Source organism: Heloderma suspectum, chromosome 3 (assembly GCF_057233095.1).
Source record: "Heloderma suspectum isolate Gila_16-S chromosome 3, 16-S_ref, whole genome shotgun sequence".
NCBI lineage: Eukaryota > Metazoa > Chordata > Lepidosauria > Squamata > Helodermatidae > Heloderma > Heloderma suspectum.
This window is the reverse complement of record NC_139460.1, coordinates 19,361,518-19,385,520: the sequence shown is the minus strand read 5'-3', so window position 1 is coordinate 19,385,520 and position 24,003 is coordinate 19,361,518. Positions and strand designations below refer to the sequence as shown.

Below are 24,003 nucleotides of genomic sequence, written 5' to 3'. Positions count from 1 at the left end.
TGATAGGGTACGTGACGATTTACGTAGCCTATCACAGCTAGATCTGCAAAGTCAGCCGTGATAGGCTACGTTAATCATCACGTAGCCTATCACGGGTGACTTAAAAAAAAAAGTGCATACGCAAATGGCGGCCCCCATAGGGAGCCGCCATTCGCGTTCCTTATTTGGTCGCTGTAGTCTACGTAAATCTTTACGTAGACTACGGCGAAAATAAGGGCAACGCAAATAGCATTGCCCTTATTTTCGCCGTAGTCTACGTAATCTTTACGTAGACTACAGCGACAAAATAAGGAACGTGAATGGCGGCTCCTGATGGGGGCCATTAGCCGTACGCGTTTTTTTTTTTTAAGTCACCCGTGATAGGCTACGTGACGATTTACGTAGCCTATCACGGCTGACTTTGCAAATCTAGCCGTGATAGGCTACGTTAATCGTCACGTAGCCTATCACGGGGGCGTTTTTATTTTGTTTACTTTTCTTGGAATGGCGGCGGCGGCAGCCGGTCGAAAGACCAGCTGCCGCCCCTGCCCCTGACGAAGACCTGCCAAACCGCCGCCGGGACCCGCCGCCAGGAAGGACATTCGGGAAAGGTAAGTCCCATCCCGGGGGGGGGCGGGGGGGCGGAGAATTTCTCCCCGAAACTACTTCGGGGGGCTGAATACGTTGGCACTTGGCCCCCCGAAGTTTCGGGGAGAAATTCTCCCCCATCCCTAGCTAATTTGCCGTTCCACAGGCAGTAGGGTACCGGAATTGTGTTCCGGAATTGGTGGGGCTGGCCCTGTGCAGACCAAAATCGGCAGCAAGCTCCACTAGCAGATGGGCAGCATTGGATCCTGTCCAAAACTTGCGATCAGATACAGACTTGAGTCGGAGTGAACTTCGAGATGGAATTCAGAGAACTTTCAACAAGCTCAGGTTTTGCTGATTTGTACATCTCTAGTTTGTATACAGATTACTCCTAAGAAAACGTAACTTTTGACTCCCTGGTCCTGCACAGGCCAGTCAGATCCTGTTTTGGAAAGGTAACAGTGATTTCAAATTTCAAGATACCATATAAACATTCTATTACAAATCACACAGGGGAGTGAAATACTTAACCTGAGTAAGTTTTGTGCTAGGGACTACAACAAATGGCCTCCCATGCACCTAATCTACATGGCAATGGTGTGCAATGAAGAGGGTGGGGGGAGGGAATGACATTTATCATGTTAGTTTTGTATTCATTCAACACTGAGCATACCAGGTTTCAAAGAATTCTGAGTATCTTCAACACAAAAGATCAATGGACAAAGGTTGAAGGGGTGGATGGGTGGGAAGAGACAAACAGGGACCACATTTTAAAAAGATGTCTTCCTTTGAAATTCCCAACTGTAAGAGAAATAAAGGAATACAACATTTAAAAATGTTGCAAACCTTTCTGCAATGGGAATATGTACAATACTTTCTCTCTGCCTGTTTAAAGTTGATCAATGCGATTTATTTCGGAAGGGTACAACAGGAATCGCAAAGCATTTGCAAACCAATTTATCAATGAAATGGGCTGGATTCACATTCAGAAAATAATATATGTTTCAGCCTTAAGCTATTTTCTGCTGTTGTTTTTAGTGATAGGTAATTTGACTCTACATTTAAGAAAATGAAGGCTGTATTGCCACATAGTTAGTTACTAGGACTGATTAAGACATAACATTTTCCTCTTCAAGGAACACCCCCTTCTCAACATTTATTACAAAACACAGTTATACGCTGGAAGGGTACTGAGAACAGAGTAGCCATAATCATGCACCTGGAGGGCTAGCGTGTGGAGGACAGAGCAGGGCCCTATGCCCAACGCCACACTCTGTGCAAGTCCTGCCTCCTATAGCCATGCATTGAGTGTGGATGTCTGGGAGAGGGCCTGGATGCCCACAACATCAGGCTCAGGTCCACGCATGCATTAGCCTTATGTGTGGAGGGAACACACACATAGGGCTATCAACATCCTTCAAGGCTTCACCAAACTCCAGGGACATATTCACATGAAGGGATGGCACAGGAGCCCATCGAGTCAGGAAATCTGGCGGAACCCAACTGATCGGGTGCCCAGAGTCATGCCTGCTGAGCCCCATGTCCCGCCCAACACCCTCCCACACACACTCGCCAAGCTACCCGCCTTCACCCTGGGCCCATCCTGAGATCTCTGCACCCACCATTTTGTGAAAAAGATGGCTGGCACAGATGTGCACACCTTTCTTCTTCCACAAAATGGCACTGTGAATGTCCAATATACACAAGGTTACAGGTGTAAGTGGGCCATTTATGCCGGTAACCTTGTTACATTGGCCATTCACAGTGCCATTTTATGGAAGAACAAATGTGCGCACATCTTCCCCCAGCATTTTTTTTCTCAAAACGACAGGTGCAGAGATCACTGGACAGGCCCGGGGTGAATGCAGGTGGCTTGGCAAGCGGGGGGGGGGGATAAGTGCAGGACCAGGGGTGCGCAAGTGGGGGTAGGGGCTTGGTGGGCCCCTGGAAAACTCAGACTGGGAGGGGGGTGCCCATCCATCCCTATTCACATGACAATGTTCTTCCCAGGGTAGCCTGGAAACTTTTAGTTTTGTGAGGGTGAGGACCAGGGACCTCCAACAAAGAAGTCTCAGTGTCTTCCCAAGCTATATTTTCCAGAATTCCCTGTTTCCTGAGCCCCAGATATGTTGTGACTTGTTCAACAGTAAGGGAAAAGTACTCCATGCATGGTCAGAGGCATTCTTATTAACATTAACATTAGTTAACATATTCCAGTGCTGAAGAGGCATCACCACCACTGACTAGGGATGTACGGATTTTGTTAAATCTGTTCCATCTGTGTTTCACAGATTCTCAGAAGTCTTTTTCAAATGTGCTAATCTGCATTAGTTAATCCGCATTACCATGGAATAGTTGATATGCAGAAGTGCACATTAGCACTGACAAGAATAGCAGAAATCCCGCCCCCCCCCCAAGTGAAAACCGTTCCGCAAGTCCGTGGAATCCGCATGACTCAGAAAAAGCCAGTCCACTGCAGAATCTGCAGGTCAGATTCATTTAAATCCAAAGTCATTTAAATCCACTGGGCAAGGACCGTAGCTCAGTGATAGAGCACGGGCTTTGCATCCCAGGTTCAATCCCCAGCATCTCCAGGAAGGGCTGGGAAAATGCTTCCCTGAACCCCTAGAAATCCACTGCCAGTCACGGTTGACAATCCTGGGCTAGATGGACCAATTGTCTGACTCAGGATAAGGCAGCTTCCAATTTCCTAAGCTCATTGCAGATTTCCCCAATATCTCTACCTCTGACATGCTAAGGGAAAGAAGGGGGCAGAAAGATAATACTCTTGGTAATAATCTTACTGGATTTCAGAAGACCTATCTAACCTCTACAACAGGGACGGGGACCATGTGGCTTCCAGACATTTTTGATGCAACTCCCATCAGCCCTAGCCAGTATAGCCAATGTTAATGGATAAAGAACAAAGAACGTTGTAGTCCAACATCGGAAAAGCCCCGGGTTTCCCATCCCTGCTCTCCTGGTTTGTCCTCAATCGGAACCTATCCAAATGTCCAGGAAGTCATGTGGTACAGTCCTCTCACATCAATATGAACTCTCAGAATTTGCACTGGGCCAATTTACATATGTATGGACATCCTTTGAAGACGCACAGCTGCATGAGTGAATGGACTTCATTCAGAAGCATTGTATTTGAAGTGATGATGCAAGGGAATCTTGTGGTGCCTGGTCTGCAATAGCTCAGGCACACAAACAAATCATCATCATTGGATGCAGCTAGGGATGGGCAAACTAACCAGGGTCCAGGCTGCATGTCGCTCACTGGACCCCAGCCAGCCACCCATCCCTGTTTGCACCGCACGCTGAGCCAGGCAGTCCATAAGCCGGCCGCTTCCTCACCAAGCTATTTTGCGGGAAAACGGCAGCTCATCCTTGTTCATAAACATCTATTTGCACAAACGCCGGCTGTAAAGCACCCATTTATGCAAGGTTAATGGACCATTCACGCCCGTAATCGTGCATAAACAGCCCTTTTACATGCACCATTTGCGCAAGTGGACGTTACGAACAAGGATAAGCCGCCCTTTCCCCGCAAAATGGTGACTTGGCATGGAAGCGGGTGGCCGCACACTTGCCCGGCTTGGCATGTGCCGAGCCAGGCAAGCGAAGGGATTTCTCACAGGGTTTTGAACCCCAACCGGATGGCCGCAATGTCCCTAGACACAGCAGTCAGCAATCTATGAAGACACACACACACACACACACACACCTGCTCCTAATATTACCGTACCAAATGGTATGCCAGCATTGCAAATAAGTACAAAACGTACTAACCTGTGGAATTTTCTACTATCCCTCTAACCCACACATACTGATATTAGCCATTTGTGAACCACTGGGATGCAACTCTCTTACCACAGCAGGCAACTAAACAAGTGACTATTTACAAGACAAGACTGTGGTACAAATAATTTTACCACGTATCAGGTGCAGAGTCGTGGTAAGAGAGACATTGGGTAAAATAGACCTTAAGTCCTATCTACAGAAGACCCATCGAGACTTGAGTTAGTCATGCCTCTAAGTAGGACTTATGAGAGGGCTATGCCACAGAAATATCTGTACATAACCGGTCTAGACCTTTGTCAAGATACCAGAAATATGCACTTATGGGAGGAAACAAACTCTCCTGTAAAATCTAGTCGGCATGTCTCAAATCGTACACTGACACCAGCTTTTAAAAGTACCATAACACTAAAGTACAGCTTTACTTAAATTTTTTGACCATGACTTTTTTGCAGTATTTGTGACTCAGATCCCATACACACCCTACTATCAAGGGGAAAAATCCCACCGTGTGTATCTGTATTTATGGAAAATTGGGTCTGCATTGTCTCAAATACCTGGGATTTAGCTATGTATTTTTTTTTTATTATTTTCTCAGGGGCTCAGGACAGCATCCAACCACAGTAAGATAGTTAATAACAAAAGCCACATCTAAAACTTCTTAAGATCCCACCACCCTTATATAAGCATTCCCAGCTATCAAATTCCTGGCTGAACACAGAATCTTATATTTTCCAAACACCTGAAGGTTCAAACTCAGAGAGGCCTCTGTACTAGGAAGGAAATCCACAACCAGGAAAGGCAGACAGGTAAACATAAGGAAAAGCCAATGTGCAGTCCATAATACAGAGTATCTGACATAGCAAAAGCAGTTAATTCAGGACCAGTGAAGATAAAGTTAGCTGGTTATTAACTAGGGTTAAAGGATTAGAAATAGCCATGGAATCAAATAACTATATAGTCTTTCACCCATAGTGCACAAATTTTTGATTTTAATAATTAATGGAGTTATCGATTTTAATCCCAATTATAGGAAACACAGAGGTGCCCCGAAACTAGCTTTTAAGAGTCCAAGCAACCCCTGATTTGTATCAACCAGGTTTAATGTGAGTCGGGTGTAGAAATGTTAAGGCCCAGAAAAATACCAGTTGTTTTTTTCCCCCAAGGATCATTTTTGGTTTGTTTCCCTCCAAAATTGAAAAATTAAACAACTTTAGATTATGTAATATTGTCTTTTAGAATTTAAGACAAGCCTCTTAACTGCCCCCAAAATGATTTCTAAAAACTTCGCAATAAGAACTCTTTTGTAGAAAGACTAGCGATGTAAAGTGTCTGGAAATAATGAAGCCATGGTGAAAATGTTCTCTTTAATCCTCTCTGTAAAGTTCCGAGCATAGTTATTACTTCCATTCCTTATTAAAAAGATTGATTTAATGTATATTTTACCGACAGAAAAATCTGTCGGTAAAATATACATTACATATATTTTATTTAATGTATAAATAAATTTAGGGATGCTGCAAATCATGCTCAGTTTCTAGGGGTGGACGAAAGTCACTTACCTGTCCTCGAAGGACGTTCGCAGTGGGGGGGAGGCGCTTCGCTGGTCCCCCCGCGAAGTTCAGGCCGGGGGGGGGGAGGCTTCCCGCCTCGCCCGGCCGAAATTCAGACCGAGGAGGAGGCTTCCTGCCTCGCCCGGCAGCGAATGCGAAAGTTTAAAAAAAAAAAAAAACGCCCCCTGATAGGCTACGTGACGATTCACGTAGCCTATCACGGCTAGATCTGCAAAGTCAGCCGTGATAGGCTACGTCAATCGTCACGTAGACTATCACGGGTGACTTAAAAAAAAAAAAAAGCGCGTACGCTAATGGCGGCCCCCATAGGGAGCCGCCATTCGCGTTCCTTATTTAGTCGCTGTAGTCTACGTAAATGTTTACGTAGACTACGGCGAAAATAAGGGCAACGCAAATAGCGTTGCCCTTATTTTCGCCATAGTCTACGTAAACATTTACGTAGACTACAGCGACCAAATAAGGAACGCAAATGGCGGCTCCTTATGGGGGCCGCCATTATCCGTACACTTTTTTTTTTTTTTTTAAGTCACCCGTGATAGGCTACGTGACGATTGACGTAGCCTATCACGGCTGACTTTGCAAATCTAGCCGTGATAGGCTATGTGAATCGTCACGTAGCCTATCAGGGGGCGTTTTTTTTCTTTCTTTCATTGCAATGGCGGCGGCGGCAGCCGGTCAAAAGACCGGCTGCCGCTCCCGCCCCGCTCGAACACCCGCCGAACCGCCAGCCGGACCCACCACCGGGAGGGACATTCGGCGAAGGTAAGTCCCGTCCCGGGGGGGTGCGGGGTGCGGGGGGGGGTGCGGAGGATTTCTCCCCGAAACTTGTTCGGGGGGCCGAACACGTTGGTGCTCGGCCCCCCGAAGTTTCGGGGAGAAATTCTCCGCCAACCCTATCAGTTTCCCAACATGTGAGTAGAGCCAACACATCATAATATGGAAAGCCATGTGGGATATCCCAGCTGTGTTTCTTTCTTTTTGTGTGTGTTAAATTAACGTTGAGGCTTGGGTCTATAAAACTCACTGCCACAGTTTTTAATAAAGTTCTCAATTAGACTTCAGCACTAGGGAATGCCACCTCAGCTATAAAATCTTTAAACTGCTGCCACTAGAATAATCCCTCTCTACCTCAAAGAAACTCAATAACCTGGTTCCTATAGTGTAGCAATGGGATTGACGCTACCACTACAGACTGCCTTTCAAAATAAACAAAAAATAAGATGTCCATTAACAGAAATTATTTACAAAAGTGAATAAAATGTCATTCTTCAAATAATAGGTTGAAGGTTCTTAAATTAACCTTAAATTAAAAGTTCTTAGCATTCCTAAGCTGAGTTTTTCCCAGTTAAATAAAATCTCGACAGCTTTTCCTTCAGATCAGATTTCCCTAAGCTCCACCCCACAAACAGGAACAGATTTGGGAATTTCCCTAAACTTCCTACCAAACAGGAACAGATGCTGTACACCAGTCTTCCTCCGCCTCCAGTTCTTCCTGCTTCGTCTAACCTCTAGCATGCTTCAGGAATTACTTGCTCATCTTCCCTTTGGTCAGACATTAAATAGGAATCTAAAATATGTTATGTTTATGGTGAAGAAGGGTGTCCTAAAGCAAGCAAGTTACTTCAGATTGTAAAGAACGCTAAAATACTAAGTATTGTTTATTTTTCTATTTTTCCCAAATTTTGTTTTTTCCCATAGCTTCAAAATTTTACATCTCTAGTCAGGTGTAACACTGAACCAGATTAAACAGAGCGTGGTGTACTTCTTGCTGAAGAGGGAGAGACACCCAATCCCACTATTCTTTAACCTTAGTTTAACAGCCAGCTAATGCTGTTCTGCACCACCCTATAGCGACGGTACTCTCTGCATGCAGTCCTTGACAAACCTTAAGATACTTAAGACACACTGCCTGATCTGCTACCTGTCTGCTCATCAGGAAATACCCTCTGGCAGTATCCAAGACTTTTGAGGTTTGATCCATCGTGGCTTGGAATGGGGCCTTTAGCGTCATAGCACCCGATCTCTAGAACTCCTGCAATTACAATTTAGGCAGGTGCCAACCCGTCTGAATTTTTGGTGTCTACGAAAAACATACCTTTTCCAACAAGCATTCCCAGGAAGGTAATCTTGTCCTCCGTACAATGCTTCAGAATTTCTTTAATATATACAATTCATCAATCTTGTGAAAGAAAGAAAGAAAGAAAGAAAGAAAGAAAGAAAGAAAGAAAGGCATAAATAAATCTTAGAAGCCTCACTGGCTCATGCAAGAAATGCAACTCCCTGACCTTTTCCTATTCTATAGGTTAACCAGTGATGTCAGTTTTCGAGAAAATTTTGAACAGGAACATTTCCCAATGTAAATTAGATTCATTTGCACAGGGTCATTTGCATGGGAACATTTTCAGGTTGTATCAGAAGATTTTCCAATGCAAAATAGGTTCATTTGCATAGAAACATTTTCTATTTGCATCATAAAACGTTCTGATGCCCTAGAGCAGCGGGATGGTGGGGGGGGGACTTGTGGCCCTCCAGAACTGCTTGCCTACAACTCCCATCATCTCTCACCACTCAGGATGTGCAAATCAGCAAAGCTTAGGCTCACTGAAGTTCTCTGAATTCCACCTTGAAGCTCATTCCTCCTCTAGTCTTTATCAGATGGTGAGATTTTTTTCTTTTTGCATGAAAACCCAAGCATATTTCCACACATATTTTTCCAAATGTATGCATCAATCGCGCACATTTTATGTATGCATTTTTATGAAATATACACATTTTTAAATGTACCGATTTTGAAATATACACATTTTTTAAATATATGCATGGTGTGGAACCCTTTGTTTGTTTGTTTGCTGTTTGGGACTTCGAATCACATTGCAAGCTCAGAAATGTACAGACTTTACCACAGATTGCATCTGAGTCCATGTTTGGTCTCCAAGGTGCAGACTGGGTAAAATCCTGATAAAAACTGAATTGAAACTAATTTCTCATACATCCCTACTCACCACTGGCTCTCTTGGAGAGCTGATGGGAGCCGTAAGCCAAAACATTCAGAGGTCCAACCCACCTTGACAGTTCTAATTTAGCATGTTTTTTTGTTGTTGTTTATTTGTTTAGTCACTTCCAACTCTTCATGACTTTATGGACCAGCCCACGCCAGAGCTTCCTGTCAGCTGTCGCCACCCCCAACTCCCCCAAGGTCGAGTCCGTCACCTCCAGAATATCCATTAGCATGTTTATTTTACTTTAATTTAGTGAACAAAGCTAAAAAAAGTACCCCATGTTAATTTTTTTGGCCCAATACACCACAACTATTTGACCTGAAAAGTTTGAGGAAAAAAATTAAAGCACACTTAGGTCGCAATCATATGGAGAAAAAAATCCAACAACTCTCAGCATTAATGCCAGCACCATGAACATCGGAAGGTGGCTTACACTTAGCCAGAATATTTCTCCATCTAAGTCAATACTGTCTCCTCTGACTTGCAGCATCTCCAGTATCTCAGGCAAAAGTGTTTTTTTAATCAAATGCCACCTGATCGTATTAATGGGAGAATGCAGGGATTGAACCTGGGGCCTTTGGAAGGCACAGGATGGGCTCAGCCACTGAGCAGCTTGTCCCTTCCCCATGAGCTGTGCGCTGTGAAGCTTACCTCCTTTAATAAATTGTAGCCAGTTAAGAAAGCTGACCTCGCCCACCTCCTGCTAAAGTCAAGCAAATGAAAATCATTCTCAGGAGCCTTTACCAACGAAGGACAAAATGGCTTTTAAATGCACTCGGACACTTGTCTTCCATATCGGCATACTGTCCTCCTCCATCAGAATTCTCATTAAAACAGATCAAAGGCACGCCAGCCTGCGCGGAAGCCACCAGCAAAAAAGCACCGCCAAAGGATACACATAGCACACAAAGGGATCGTTACAGGACATTTCTGATTTGCTCTGGTGCCGGATCCCCCTTTCGAGGCAGATGCAAAATAGCCAGCCCGGGAGGCATCCGACAGGCCAGCCGGCCGTGTGCCTTGTGAAGGCACACCTGGATTGTCAGGAACGACAGAGCGCCCGATTTGTATTTTAAAAGGTGTTTGTGGTTACGAGAATTGTATTTAGGGAGCAGCCAAATAATTTAGGCCAGAAAGAAGTCGTGGAGAAATGATGGAAATGAGGTTTTTGCCTATGGCTGACAAAACACCATTTACAGCCAAGGGCTCTGGAGAAAAACCTGGGGGGTGGGGGTTTGGCAGGGGCCAGAATTACATACTCAAATGGCTGGTAAAATGGACAAGGAGCCGAAATCTTACTGACACGCATTAGGGCACTATTAGGCTTGGGCTGAGATCTATACTCAACAGCAAGACGGTCTCCCTCCTTACACTGCCATTAGGACAGCTGAAGGCAGGAACTGTAATGCTCAAATTGACAAGGGAAGCATCTTTTTGAAGGGCATGGTATAACTTTTTAGAATGAAGTGAAATAAATGAAACCATGAATACAAACTCAGTAGAGCAGTGTTGGCCTAATGTTTGATAGCCCAGGCACACATTTTTTCTCTGAATAAACATCAGAGGCAGAAATATTTATTTATTTCATTTTATTTATTTCATTTCTGTACCTCCCAATAGCTGAAGCTCTCTGGTTCACCTTTCACCTTTCTCCTTTCTATCCTCGCAAGGCAAAATCTCGAAGAGTAAGAATTACCTGTCCATCAGAAGTGCCCCTCCCTTGTGTTTCTGCATGAGTTACTACTCTGGATGTGCCTCTTCTACACACAGGTAATTCTGATTGCGCCAATCACACCCACTGTAGAGATGTAGCAAAAATTACAAGCATCTGCAGGAGGAGGATTGGATGAGGGCAGAAAACGTACAGTGAACCATGAAGGGAGACAGCAAGCAGACTGCTCTGGGCACAGGTGCTTGGTCTCACAGGACACTTCATTCATTCATGGATTTTGTGTGGGACACGATTTGGAAACCGCTACAGTAAAGGTGCTTGAAGTCAAATCACATCACCAGCCTCCTGGCAATCCTGGTGGAACATGGGAATGAGCCCATATGCATCACCCATTCCAAGGTAAAGGGTGATGCGGACAGTACTGCAATTGCGCAGCCGTAATTACTGCAATCTGTCCCTTTCTACCTTGACACTGAAGAATGGCAGGATCCAGATTCATCTGCATAGAGACACGCATAGCTTTACGATATTTCCACGTACGCAAAATATTTTTGTACAACTCTATTTAATGGCTCATGCAGCCAGTTTTCTGGGATTCCTATAGTGAGAAACCAGAGGAAACCTGTGCCGCCATGACACATACAATGCAATATTAGAACATGAGTGACAGATGGTAATTTTGTGTTACAATAACTATGGTCCTTGGACGTAGAAAACAATTTCTCCTGAGATTACTTTATCAGCTAGCTGTTCTCTCCTTTCTAGGGATGGCAGAGAATTTCTCCCCGAAACTTCGGGGGGCCGAGCGCCAACATGTTCGGCCCCCAAACAAGTTTCGGGGAGAAATCCTCCGCACCCCCCCGCACCCCACACACACACCCCGGGACGGGACTTACCTTTGCCGAATGTCCCTCCCGGCGGCGGGTCCAGCCGGCGGTTCGGCGGGTGTTTGTGCGGGACGGGTGCGGCAGCCGGTCTTTCGACCGGCTGCCGCCACCGCCATTCCAATAAAAGAAAAAAAAAACGCCCCCGTGATAGGCTACGTGACGATTAACGTAGCCTATCACGGCTAGATTTGCAAAGTCAGCCGTGATAGGCTACGTAAATCGTCACGTAGCCTATCACGGGTGACTTTAAAAAAAAAAAAAAAGCGCGTACGGATAATGGCGGCCCCCATAGGGAGCCGCCATTCCCATTCCTTATTTGGTCGCTGTAGTCTACGTAAAGATTTACGTAGACTACGGCGACCAAATAAGGAACGCGAATGGCGGCTCCCTATGGGGGCCGCCATTGGCGTATGCGCTTTTTTTTTTTTTAAGTTTAAGTTTTTTTAAGTTTATTAGTTGGGAATTTCAAATGTTTACGCCGATGCGTAAGCCACAGAAATATAGACAGCATTATTTTTTTTTAATGCAAATACAATTTTTTTAAAAACCCATACGTTTAAATACATCTCTGATCTCTCTTCAGCCTCCATCTAGCACTATTTTTTGTGAACTCTACTCATGAGAAATGAACAGCATAGTGAAAAACATGCTTTAGACATGTGTTGGGTTTAGAGATATGCGAATCAACAAAACCGGAGCTCACTAAAGTTCTCCAAATCCCATCTCGAAACTCATTCCAACTTGAGTCCGTATCAGATTGTGAGCTTTTTTCTTTCTGAATGAAAAACCATGAGTATTTCCCTGCGTATTTTTCCAAATGTAAGCATCAATTGTGCGCATCTTTGAAATGGGTGCATTCTTCCCCCATTGATTAAAGCTCAAAAATGTACAGACTTCTATTGCAGTTTACATCCACAGCCATCTTTGCTCCAGAATGTGTGAACTGAGTAAAATCCTGATAAAAATGAACTGGAATGAATTTCTCATACATCCTAGGCGGGGTGCAGGGGAGGAGGGATTTGATACACTCCGAACTGGATCAGCCCCAGGCTGTTGTGATCTTGCTAATCATATTCTGCAATAAGGAAATGAGTAGCACACTTACAAGGAGTGTATAAAAGCAAGCTTTATGCACTCCTTGTAAATGTGCTACTCATTTTTAATTAAAACCAAAAACCACAGACTTGCTAAGCATTTTTGTTGAAAACCAGAGGGAATTAGATGGTCTAATTGGCCTCTGATACCTCCAGCGATGTGCCTTGTTACTGGAAGACTGTGTACATATTTTCTGAAAGCGCTTGTGGGAAAACAACCAATTATGCACAAAAAACCCTGCTTTGGCTCCATTTGCGTTTGGCTTATCCTGTAGGAATGGGTGAGCAAGCAATGTGCGAGAACAACAGGATTCTCCGAACATTAGCTTGCCGCTCGTCTCGTGCCCAATTCCCATTTGCATTTGCTATTGCTTCACAGTCTGTGTGAGTGGGGCAAGTGCGCAAATTGAATAGCAATCGAACGTGAAATTTGTGCAAATCTCCTCCATAGACTAAAGCAGGGCTAATTCAGCCTGGGGTAGGGGGAATTGTGCGAATCGTACAGGGAAAGCTGTACAAATCGAATGTGAGCACATGTTCAGCGATCTAAAAACATTTTCAGCAGACACATGCTTATATTCGGAGTTATAGACAGGGCATGCTTGTGTGTTTTGCGAGCAAAAACGAAATTCCCATATAGCACTGCTATGCTGCCTATTATTTGAACTGAAAGGTGTTTTTTTAAACCATCTACACAGTCAGATTTGCATCTGCTAAGATCTACTCCTTAATAGATGTTCCTATACTACACTTATTTTCATAAAAGTCTGCCTGTCATATCTTTTGAATGGATTATCTGTGAATTCTAATAAATAAAAGCAAGAGTAATAATTTGCATTTCTTGCTGCAAATGTCTTGCTGCAAACCATAGGCTGTAAGCCTGAATATACTTAATAAGGGGCAAGTCCCCCGAAATCCAATGGGACTTATTTCTGAGTAAAACATGCTCAGAACTAGGGATGTACGAAAGGGACTTACCTGGTCCCGCAGCTTTCTTCGCGGTGGGGGGGAGATGCTTCACTTCTCCCCCCGAAGTTCATGCGAGGGGGGGGAGGCTTCCCGCCTCGCCCGGCTGAAATTCAGGCCGGGCGGGAGGCGCCCCATCCTTCGCGGGCAAAAGTCAGGCCGGGTAGAAGCGCCCCGTCTACCCGGCCGCGAAAAAAAAAAAAAACCACCCCCGTGATAGGCTACGTAACGATTAACGTGGCCTATCACGGGTGACTTTGAAAAAAAAATAAAATAAGGGCAAATAGCGTTGCCCTTATTTTCGCCGTAGTCTACGTAAATCTTTACGTAGACTACAGGGACCAAATAAGGAATGCAAATGGCGGCTCCCTATGGGGGCCGCCATTTGCGTACGCGCTTTTTTTTTTTTCAAAGTCACCCGTGATAGGCTACGTGACGATTAACGTAGCCTATCACGGCTGACTTTGCAAATCTAGCCGTGATAGGCCACGTTAATCGTTACGTAGCCTATCACGGGTGTGTGTGTGTTTTTTACTTTCCTTGTAATGGCGGCGGCGGCAGCCAGTCGAAAGACCGGCTGCCGCCCCCACCCCTGACGAAGACCCGACGAACCGCCGGCGGGACCCGCCGGCGGGAGGGACATTCGTGAAAGGTAAGTCCCATCTCGGGGGGGTGGCGGGGGGGGTGGCGGAGAATTTCACCGCTGATTTCGGGGGGCCAAATGCGTTGGCGCTTGGCCCCCCGAAGTTTCGGGGAGAAATTCTCCCCCATCCCTACTCAGAACGCATCGTGCAAGAATCAAAACCACTTCACAAATAAGGATGCCACAAGTGCCCTACTGGGTCCAAGAGTCCGGCATACTCCCCTCCGCCTGGTCCCAAGACTCCACTTGCCAAGCCATCGAGTGTCACGTTGTCCAGGAGTTCCCCACAGCTGCCCGCCCCTCGATGTGAGCCACCATTTTTATGCAAGATGGGGGCTATGTAATTTTTTATATATTTAATGTTGAACAAAATGGAGGCCGTACAGGGCCATCTCTGCAACATTAGAGGCGTAAAGCAGCTGCCATTTTATGCAATGTTAAAGATAAAGAAATTATGGAGCCCCCATCTTGCATAAAAATGGTGGATCGCAGCCAGGAGAGGGCAGCTGCAGGGCACTCCCAGACTGCTCGCCAAGCCCTCCAGGGCTCACATGGCCTGGTGAGCAGGTGTGGGCGGCAGTGGCAACTTGACGACCTCCTACACTCAGTGAGTGTGGGTGAGTTCGTCCATCCCTATTCACATATAGGGATGTATGAGAAATGTGTTTCAATTCATTTTTGATCAGGATTTACCCAGTTCACGCATTCCAGGCCGAACACGGACTTGGGACATATTTACAGATATGTTTATTATCCTATATATAATAAATAGTATATAACAGTAGCAAACTTAGTTCTCCAAATGTGGCTCCTTGTTTGTCCAAAAGGGCACAATCTTAAGTTAGGGAAATATGAGCAATTCATTTCTACGGATGTCAGGGAATTCCGCCACGGACTCCATTTTGTTCCTGGAATCCGTGGCGGAACGGCCTCCCGCCCCCCGCCACCACGCGGAATCCCTCCGGGATGGAGCTTACCTGGGGCAGATGCGGCGGCAGCTTTGCTGGCGGCGGCAGCAGCTCCAGCTCCAGCTGGTCTCCCGGCCAGCTGTTGCCGGGCTGCTGCAGCCACAAATGACAGCCGTCGTAGCGGCCACCATTTGCATGCTTGCAGGCAGCCATGATAGGCTACATAAGTATTTACGTAGCCTATCACGGCAAAGAGCAGGGATGCAAATGGCAGCCGCCACGCCATCTGCGCCCCTGCTCTTTGCTGTGATAGGTTACATAAGTATTTACGTAGCCTATCATGGTGAAGGCAGCCACGCGAATGGCGTAGCAGCCGCCATTTGCATGGCTCCCTTTACCGTGATAGCCTATGTAAATACTTACGTAGCCTATCACGGCAAAAAGCAGGGGCGCAAATGGCATAGCAGCTGCCATTTGCGTCCCTGCTTTAGCCATGATTGGCTACGTAAATATTTACGTAGCCTATCATGGGCTACCGCAGGGACGCATATGGCGTCCCCTACGCAGGACACCATTTCCGTCCTGCACCAGCCCAGCAGCAGCCAAGGATTCCAGGGGGAGGAATGGATCGCCTCCCCCCCCAGCAGATGCCCCGACCGGAACAAGGTAAGGGATTCATACATCCCTACTCATTTCAGTTTATTTTTTTTTATCAGGATTTACCTAGCTCACCTTCCGGACTAAACATGAACTCTGATGCAATCTGTGATCGAAGTCTGAGTTTCTGAGTTTACAATGTGATTCGCAGACGCAAAAAATTGCGTTTGACAGCATGCATGTATTTGAAAACTGTACATGGAAAAATCTGTATTCAATGGGAGAAGAATGCATACATTTCAAAGATGTACACAACCGATGCATACATTTGGAAAAATACACATGAAAACACGCATGGATTTTCATGTGAAAAGAAAAAATAAAACTCGCAAACTGGTAAGAACTCGAGTCAAAACAGGCTTTGAGATGGAACGTGGAGTGCTTTGGTGAGCTCACGTTTTGCTGATTTGCACATCCGTGTTCACAGATTGTCTGTTCCTGAACAATGAGTTGTACAGACTAGGGAGTCCAGCCAAATGCAAGTGCTTTAGAGGACCACCCCTTCTTAAGGTGGTAGTTGCAATGCTGCCCTTGGCTAATTGTATTAGGTAAGTCTAAGAAGAACAGGGAGCAGGCCAGCAACTGTAGAAGCCCATGTGATTCAAGCTGGGGGTGGAGCTCTTCCCAGTCACATGGGTGAAGAGGAAGGAACTTTCAAGGAGTAAATTAATGGCATCTAGCTAAGCATTCAGGTCAGGACTTCGAAGCCTTCCACAAGCATGATTAGACATGCTAAGGGATTCCATAGAACCCTTGCTTCCAGGGCTCCAGGGATTTTGGGATTTGGGCCCTGGGAGGTAGAGAGCAGGATCTGCACAGTCCCAGGGTTGATAAAAATCAGTGATTTTTTTTTAATTGATTTTTCAAAACTTTAAATCAGATTTTGAAAGTTTCTTAAAGCAATTAGTAAAAAAACAAGCTTAGGTCAAAGGTACCGTCATGAATACTGATTATACAATTTGTAATTATAGTCTATGAATATTTTAACAGCAGTTTATGGAGATGGAAGATAACCTGATCAGTCCGATTCTGCACTGCAGGTGGTGTACAGAAGTCCGCGCTCGCTCGCTCTCCCTCACTCTCTCTGAAGGCCTTGCCTCTCTCTAAGTGCAAAGATAGAAAAGGGGAATGAATAGAGAATTTGGGGAGGTGGAGTAGATCTGAACAAGGAGGAGGACTCTGGATATAAATGCAAGGGATAGGGGATGGGAATAGAAAGTGAAACCAAAAGTGAATAGAATGTATTCATGCAGTTCTGACTTCTGAGGAAATTTCTTCTGCATGTATCCTCCACTGTGTACCTACCTTCTAATGAAACCTAGATCTCTGAATATGTATCAAGGTTATATTAAACAATAATGTACTTCTACTAAAAATGATGATTAAATAAGATTCATCCTCACTAGTGATTTACACTGGGATTTCAATCATAAAAATTGAGTCTTTCAGAGAAGCTATTTAAAACATGATTTAAATAGATTTGGTTTAAATCAAATCAACCCTGCACAATTCACAGAAACCTTCGAAATCAGTCATTTGGAGTTTAGTTTTGCTTTAAGAGCAGTGATTAGTGCCCATAATCTGGTTATATGGCAATTTAAAACTCACTGAAAAACGTCAGTGATTCTTGACCAAAAGAAGTTTCACACAGGTATGTTTGAGAATTTTGGTTTTGCTCTCAAAACATGCCAGCATGCCCCGTTTGAAGCTCGGACCACGAGTGCAAGCGAGTGACTGCCAAAAATATTCGTAAATTGTCGAACATGTGCTCACGTTCATGTCGTTCCCGATTCCCAGTTCAATTTGTGCAACTTTCTTCTGTAGACCGAATCAGCCCTGCTTTAGCCTATGGAGAATATTTGTGCAAATTTGGGAAAACATAAACAAATCTCCTGTTCAATCACAGAGTTTAAATTAATTTTAATTAATGCATGTAAAAAACAAAATGACCCCAACGTGCACACCCTTAGGGTTCCCTTAGTATGCATGCCAAGTTTCAGGTGTCTGGGTTTGATGGTCTTTGAGCTATAGCACTGACAAACTCACATCTTCTATTATTATGATTATGATTCCTTACTAATGAGTTCACAGTTGAAATCAGTATCTGAACCAGGGTTTTTCCAACATACATCTTAACCATTACACTCCAAGGGAACTAGGGATGGACAAACTCACCCTTGCCCATGCCACTTGCCGCTCGCCGGACCCCCACCGGCCAGCTGACCCTGTTCACCGTCTGCAGCAAGCCGCTGGCCGGTCCGTGGGCACCCAGCAAGCAGCACACGGCATCCCTGTGCTCCACCAATCCACCGTTTTGCGGAAAATGTCAGCTCAACTTTTTATGTAATGAGACCTTTTGTGCCAATGGTGGCCGTAAATAGACCTATTTATGCAAAATTACAGGTGTAAATGGCCTTAGCCCATTTGTGACTGTAATTTTGCATAAATGGGGTAATTTATGGCTGCCATTTGTGCAAAAGGGCATTTACATAAAAGGATGAGCCGCTATTGTCCAGATAATGGTGGCTCAGCAGAGCAGTTGGGACTGCCACACTCGCCCAATTTCTCGCGTGCCAAGTTGGTTAAGTGTGGGGGTCCACATACTGATGTCCAGGAGGGCAAGCTGGCAAGATATCGCCAAGCTTCGCATCCCAAATGGACACCCACAACTAGGGATGTATGAAAGGCACTTACCTTTCGCGGATTATGTTGATGGTCGGGGGGGAGGCGCTCCGTCCCTCCCCCCCGGAATCCTGGCTGACCGGCTATGCTCCGCAGGGATTCTGCGGAGCCGCCAGCCAGCTCCGCCAGCAGCTGGACATCCGGCCGCTGGCTAGCAGGGACGCAAATGGCGGCGGCCGTAGCCGTGATAGGCTGACTTAAAAACAATGCGCGTACGCAACTGGCGGCGGCCACGGCCACCACTATTTGCATTCCTTATTTTGGCACATCTTAGTCTACGTCAAGATTTACGTAGACTAGGACGGCAAAAATAAGGGGAATGCAAATAGCGTAGCGGACGGGTTTTTTTAAGTCAGCTGTCATAGGCTACGTAAAGATTTACGTAGCCTATCACGGTTTTTTTAAAAAACTTAGCCGTGATAGGCTACGTAAATCTTTACGTAGCCTATGAGGTTTTGTGTGATTTTTTTAACTGGAAATGGCAGCGGTGGCAGCCGGTCGGAAGACTGGCCGCTGCAGCCGCCGCCGCCAAACCGCCGCCGCAGCTGCCGCCGCCAGGAAGATTCGCCCCAGGTAAGTCTTGTCCCGGTGGGGGGGCGGCAGACCGTTCCGCCACCGATTTCGAGGGGCCGAGATCCGTGGAGGAATTCTCTGACGTCCCTACCCACAACATCCGTAAAGAGAACTCCAAATCCAAAAGTGATGGATTCAGAATGTACATTATGACTTGATGGGAGTATTCAGTTTAGCATGAGTAATACTAAATGACCACAAGTGACTGCATTATTGCAGGTTCCGTAACAGGCACACAGATTTCTAAATGCCCATCATCTTCAATGTCTACAATTTCAGAGTCATCTGCTGATGCCAGGCAGAACTAATATCAGACAGTATGTTATCTACATTTTCAAAAGAGCACAAAGAACCCTTTATCAGCCAGACGAAATTTGTAAGAGGAACCAAAAGATCCTAGCCAGACGTAACTGATGACAAAATTGCTCAGGTTATTATTTATGCAACGAATTCTTCACACACACACACACACACACACACTTCATTCTGACCAGACTATAGGGCACCTAACAGAGTGGATACAGCAGGTAGATTGAAGGACAGAGCATATGAGAAGGAAATTGAACACTGTGCCAAGAACCATCAAGTGAAAAACTGTTACCCTGGGTCTTAATGGGTGGAGCACCATTCACAATGACCTGGTAATGTGCACTCATGCAACAGTAGAAGGTGCTGTCTGGTTTTGAGAAACAAGTGATACTAGGGATGGTGGAGAATTTCGGCATTCGGCCCCCCGAAATTGGTGAAATTCTCCGCCCCCCCGGGATGGGACTTACCTCCTGTGAATGTCCCTCTCGGCGGCGGGTCCTGGCGGCAGTTCGGCAGCGGTTCGGCAGGGGCGGCGGCTGGTCTTCCGACCGGCTGCCGCCGCCACCTTCATTACAAAATAAAGTAAAAAAAAAAAACACGTGATAGGCTACGTAACGATTTACGTAGCCTATCACGGCTAGATTTCCAAAGTCAGCCGTGATAGGCTACGTAAATCGTTACGTAGCCTATCACGGGTGAATTTGAAAGAAAAAAATAAAAATAAAGCGTGTACGCAAATGGCGGCACCCATGGGCGCTGCCATTTGCGTTCCTTATTTGGGCTTGGGTAGTCTACGTAAAGATTTACGTAGACTACGGCGAAAATAAGGGCAACGCAAATAGCAAATAGCATTGCCCTTATTTTCACCGTAGTCTACGTAAATCTTTACATAGACTACGTGGGCCCAAATAAGGAATGCAAATGGTGGCGCCCATGGGCGCCGCCATTTGCGTACACGCTTTTTTTTTTCAAAGTCACCCGTGATAGGCTATGTAACGATTTACGTAGCCTATCACAACTGACTTTGGAAATCTAGCCATGATAGGCTACGTAAATCGTTACGTAGCCTATCACGGGTGTGTGTTTTTTGTTTTTTTTTCACTTTTGTATTTCGCGGCTGGGGAGACAGGGCGCTTCTCCCCAGCCTGAATTTCGGCCAGGCGAGGCAGGGCGCCTCCCCCCTGGCCTGAATTTCGGCCGGGCAAGGCAGGGCGCCTCCCCCCCCGGCCTGAACTTCAGGGGGATAACCGAAGCGCCTCCCCCCCACCGCGAAGCAAGCTGCGGGACCAGGTAAGTGCCTTTCGTACATCCCTAGATACATCAGGAAATGCACACATGAGGTTACTTAAAGGAAGTACCTGTAAGGGGAATGGGGGAAAAAAATCTAGCGGCACCATAAAAGGTAATGAATCTATTGTGCCATAAGCACTACTGGACCAAGGCACATGTGTGATGTGTGAAGCTATTTTAAAAAATGAACAAAAGTGCTAATACTGGGTTGTATCTAGACTGTCAGGGTGGACACTGAGCCCATAGAATCCCAGAGTAGTTCTGATTCTGAGGAAGAGCAGTTGCTCCTGGGAGAGGAGCGCGCTCCTCTTTCCCAGGGCCAACAGCTGTACGGAGATTCCTCCCACCAGCATTCCTAGCTTAGATAGCAGTCCAGGGAGTGAAAGAGCGCGGATAGCAGACTTGGTGGACGCACGATGCCGACGCAGAGAGCGGCGCCAAATGGAAGGCGCAGAAAGGAGGCGTAGTGCCCGGTTGGCACGCAAACAACAGCTGCACCCAGAGGATCCAAGGGAAAAGGGGAGGGACTCTCCCTAGTCCTTAAGTTCAGGGGTCTGCCAGTAATTCTCTTTCAAATGGGGACCAACTGTTCCAACTTAGGGCATAGGTACTGTGCTGCTCAGATCTAGCTGCAAACGGTAGAGTTGTTAAATTGTAAAAGAAGAATAAAGCTTTGAAAGGAATCCCTTTGTCTGTGTCTGGACTTGGCTACTGGATTAGACTGAGAGAGGCCTCCAAGGAGCCCTTGACATAGACAGGGCCAAAAATGACATCACTTGTAATCTGTGTGTGTTGTAGACACAGCTACATTTTTAGTCTGGTTTGTTTTATTTTTACTTTAGAGCAGGCACATGGAGACCAATCCAGATCATAAAAGTCTATCCTCGCCCTACCCACACTAGGGTCCCAATCCAGATCTGAGGCCCTGCACTTCTTTATGAGTAAAAATGCAAAAAGGCATAGCTATTAGTTTTAAAGTAATGTCTGTTTTGGCTATGAGTAGTAGACTAGCTGAATTCATATTCAGTGGTATGCTGCCTAAGAATATGGAGGTTCCATTAAGCCATCATGATAAATAGCCTTAAGAATGATCAGAAACCAAGAAGAAATACAAATACTCCAAAATCCCAAGGAAGAGACAAAACAGTCCACAGAAATACCAGTTTATGCCAGTTGTTGCACTGTATTACAAATTGTGTGTGTGTGTGTGTGGCATGCGTGCGTGTCTCCACCACAAATAACCCTTGTCATGAGCAATTGTATTTTCTTCCAATGAGTGATGTTTTAATTTCAGTGTATGGTGAGTAGGCTGCAAGTTCTGCTTGGTTAGTTTGCTTTATTTTTTATGTAGTTTATGCTTTGCTGTTCCAATGTTGACTCTCTGTAAAACATACCAAGCTTTACTAAGATTTGCTAGGCAACATTTTTATATCTTTGAAAACTGAACAAATACATTGTTGTGGGAGTACTCATTTAATAACATAGCCTTCCAGCAAATAGATAATGTCCCAAGGGATGATTACTGATACAAACATGCGATTAGTGTCAATTTTTTATTAGATAATGCAGATTACAGATTTTGACACTGACAGACTCACATTCTTGGAAGAGTAGAGTTAGTTAAAAAATCAAAATGGTGCCCTGTGATTCAGTCAAATCATAAGCTTTATTTTTCTAACCTCCCACCAAATACAGGTTGTACGATATCAAATCAAAGTAACATTTTCTACCGAGTAAAACATTGTGTTTCCAACCAATATGGGGAAAAAATCAGCATTATCGAATATAACATGTCACATTTTAAATCTAAATGCAATATACACACAGTAAACAATACAGTAAGACATGAGATGACAATAATGTAGATTATTGTAGATTAAAGTTTAATCCACTTTAAAATGCACAGCTCTTGAAAAATGCACAACTTTGGAAAAATGTGCACTTTTGCCATTCAAAACAACTGAAAAACAGGTCCCAAATGAAAACAGGAGCAAGCTAAACAGAGCTTTGAAGTGAAGTTCAGAGAATTTATCTCCACCATCCCTGCTTCTCCCATCCCTAGTGCCAACTGAAAAAGACAAATTGAAAAGTGGGGGTGGGGTGTGTGAATATTCTAGAAGACAGCACTCCTGTCAGGAGATGATGACTGACTGCAACATTTCCCTGGAGGTCCCACTTACAGATACCATGGACAGAATCCAATGCTGCCCTTGCACACACCGTCAACTTCCTGTCTGCAAACGTATCCTACCACTTGCGAAACAGTGATTTAGCGCTTTTGGAAGCAAGCTGAAATGAGTGAAAATGGTCATTTCTGGAAGGGGGCAGGTTAAAGGAGCTCCATATGCACACTCTACTGACCTGCCCCCTTCCAGAAACTGGCATTTCAGCTCATTTGGCTTCCCTCTGGAAGCACTAAATTGTCATTCCGCAAGGAGTAAGGGCCGCTTACGGACCAAAGTGGCAGTGCTGGCCGCGTATCGACCAGAATCAGCAGCCAGCTCCACCAGCAAATGGGCAGCACTGCATTCTAGGGATGGCATGGGCGTCCGATTCAGTCTGGGAATCTGGCAGACCTGCTCCTGCCTGCACCCCCAAGCCCCGCTCGCCAAGCCCCTGCCCCTGCTCGCACCCTGCCCATGCTCAGAGGCTGGCGTGCACGCACCCCAGCAGCCTTCTCGAGCTTCGTGGTCGCCATTTCCTGAGATATAAAATGGCAATCACAAAAATGCGCAATTTTGCGTGCATGCAAAAATGTGCATTTTGCGAATGCGCACATTTGCACATGCAAGAATGTGCATATTTGCATATGCATGAAAACGCGTATTCTATAGAAAATGCACATTTTCGTATTTGCACTGTGTGCATTTGCAAAAATGCACATTTCACACCAGAATATGCACATTCACAAAATGCGCATTTTCACACATACAAAATCATGTGCATTTTTGCAATTGCCTTTTTTTTTTTTTAGAAAAAGAGACTGTGGAGCTCACCGAGGCCACTGGGGTGAGTATGGGCTGCTCGTCAAGAGTGGGAGAGGCTCGAGCTCAGTCTGCGGACCAGCGAGTGGACACATCTCTATATTCTGACCCTAGTTCCAAAGCTGATGCTGAACTGCTGAAGGAGAGGAGGATGTAGCAACATGGCTGTCCAATAACATTCAAGAAACTAATGTTTGCTAATGAGTTGCTGAAGAAAGCCACACCACTGAACTGGCAGAAGTCATCCATCAGCTACCCCCAAAGCGATAATCTAGCTTTTGGCCTCAATCCTGTGCACAACTGGGCTGCTTATGTCCCACCAACTTCAATGGTTGGTGGGACATAACAGTCTGTAGGACTGCAGCCTTCTTCACAGATACTGAAAAAATATTCT

At 45.4% G+C, this 24,003-nt stretch overlaps 1 protein-coding gene across 1 annotated transcript in view; it reads right to left on the bottom strand.

The window, feature by feature from the left end:
• Positions 1–24,003, bottom strand: part of LOC146349390 (protocadherin Fat 3-like) — a 376,964-nt gene that overhangs the window by 326,715 nt on the left and 26,246 nt on the right. Inside the window, exon 2 of the mRNA XM_084842565.1 lies at positions 16,786–16,874. The gene's annotated coding sequence lies outside the window, so the exon portion shown is untranslated. The remainder of the gene's footprint in view (positions 1–16,785; positions 16,875–24,003) is intronic.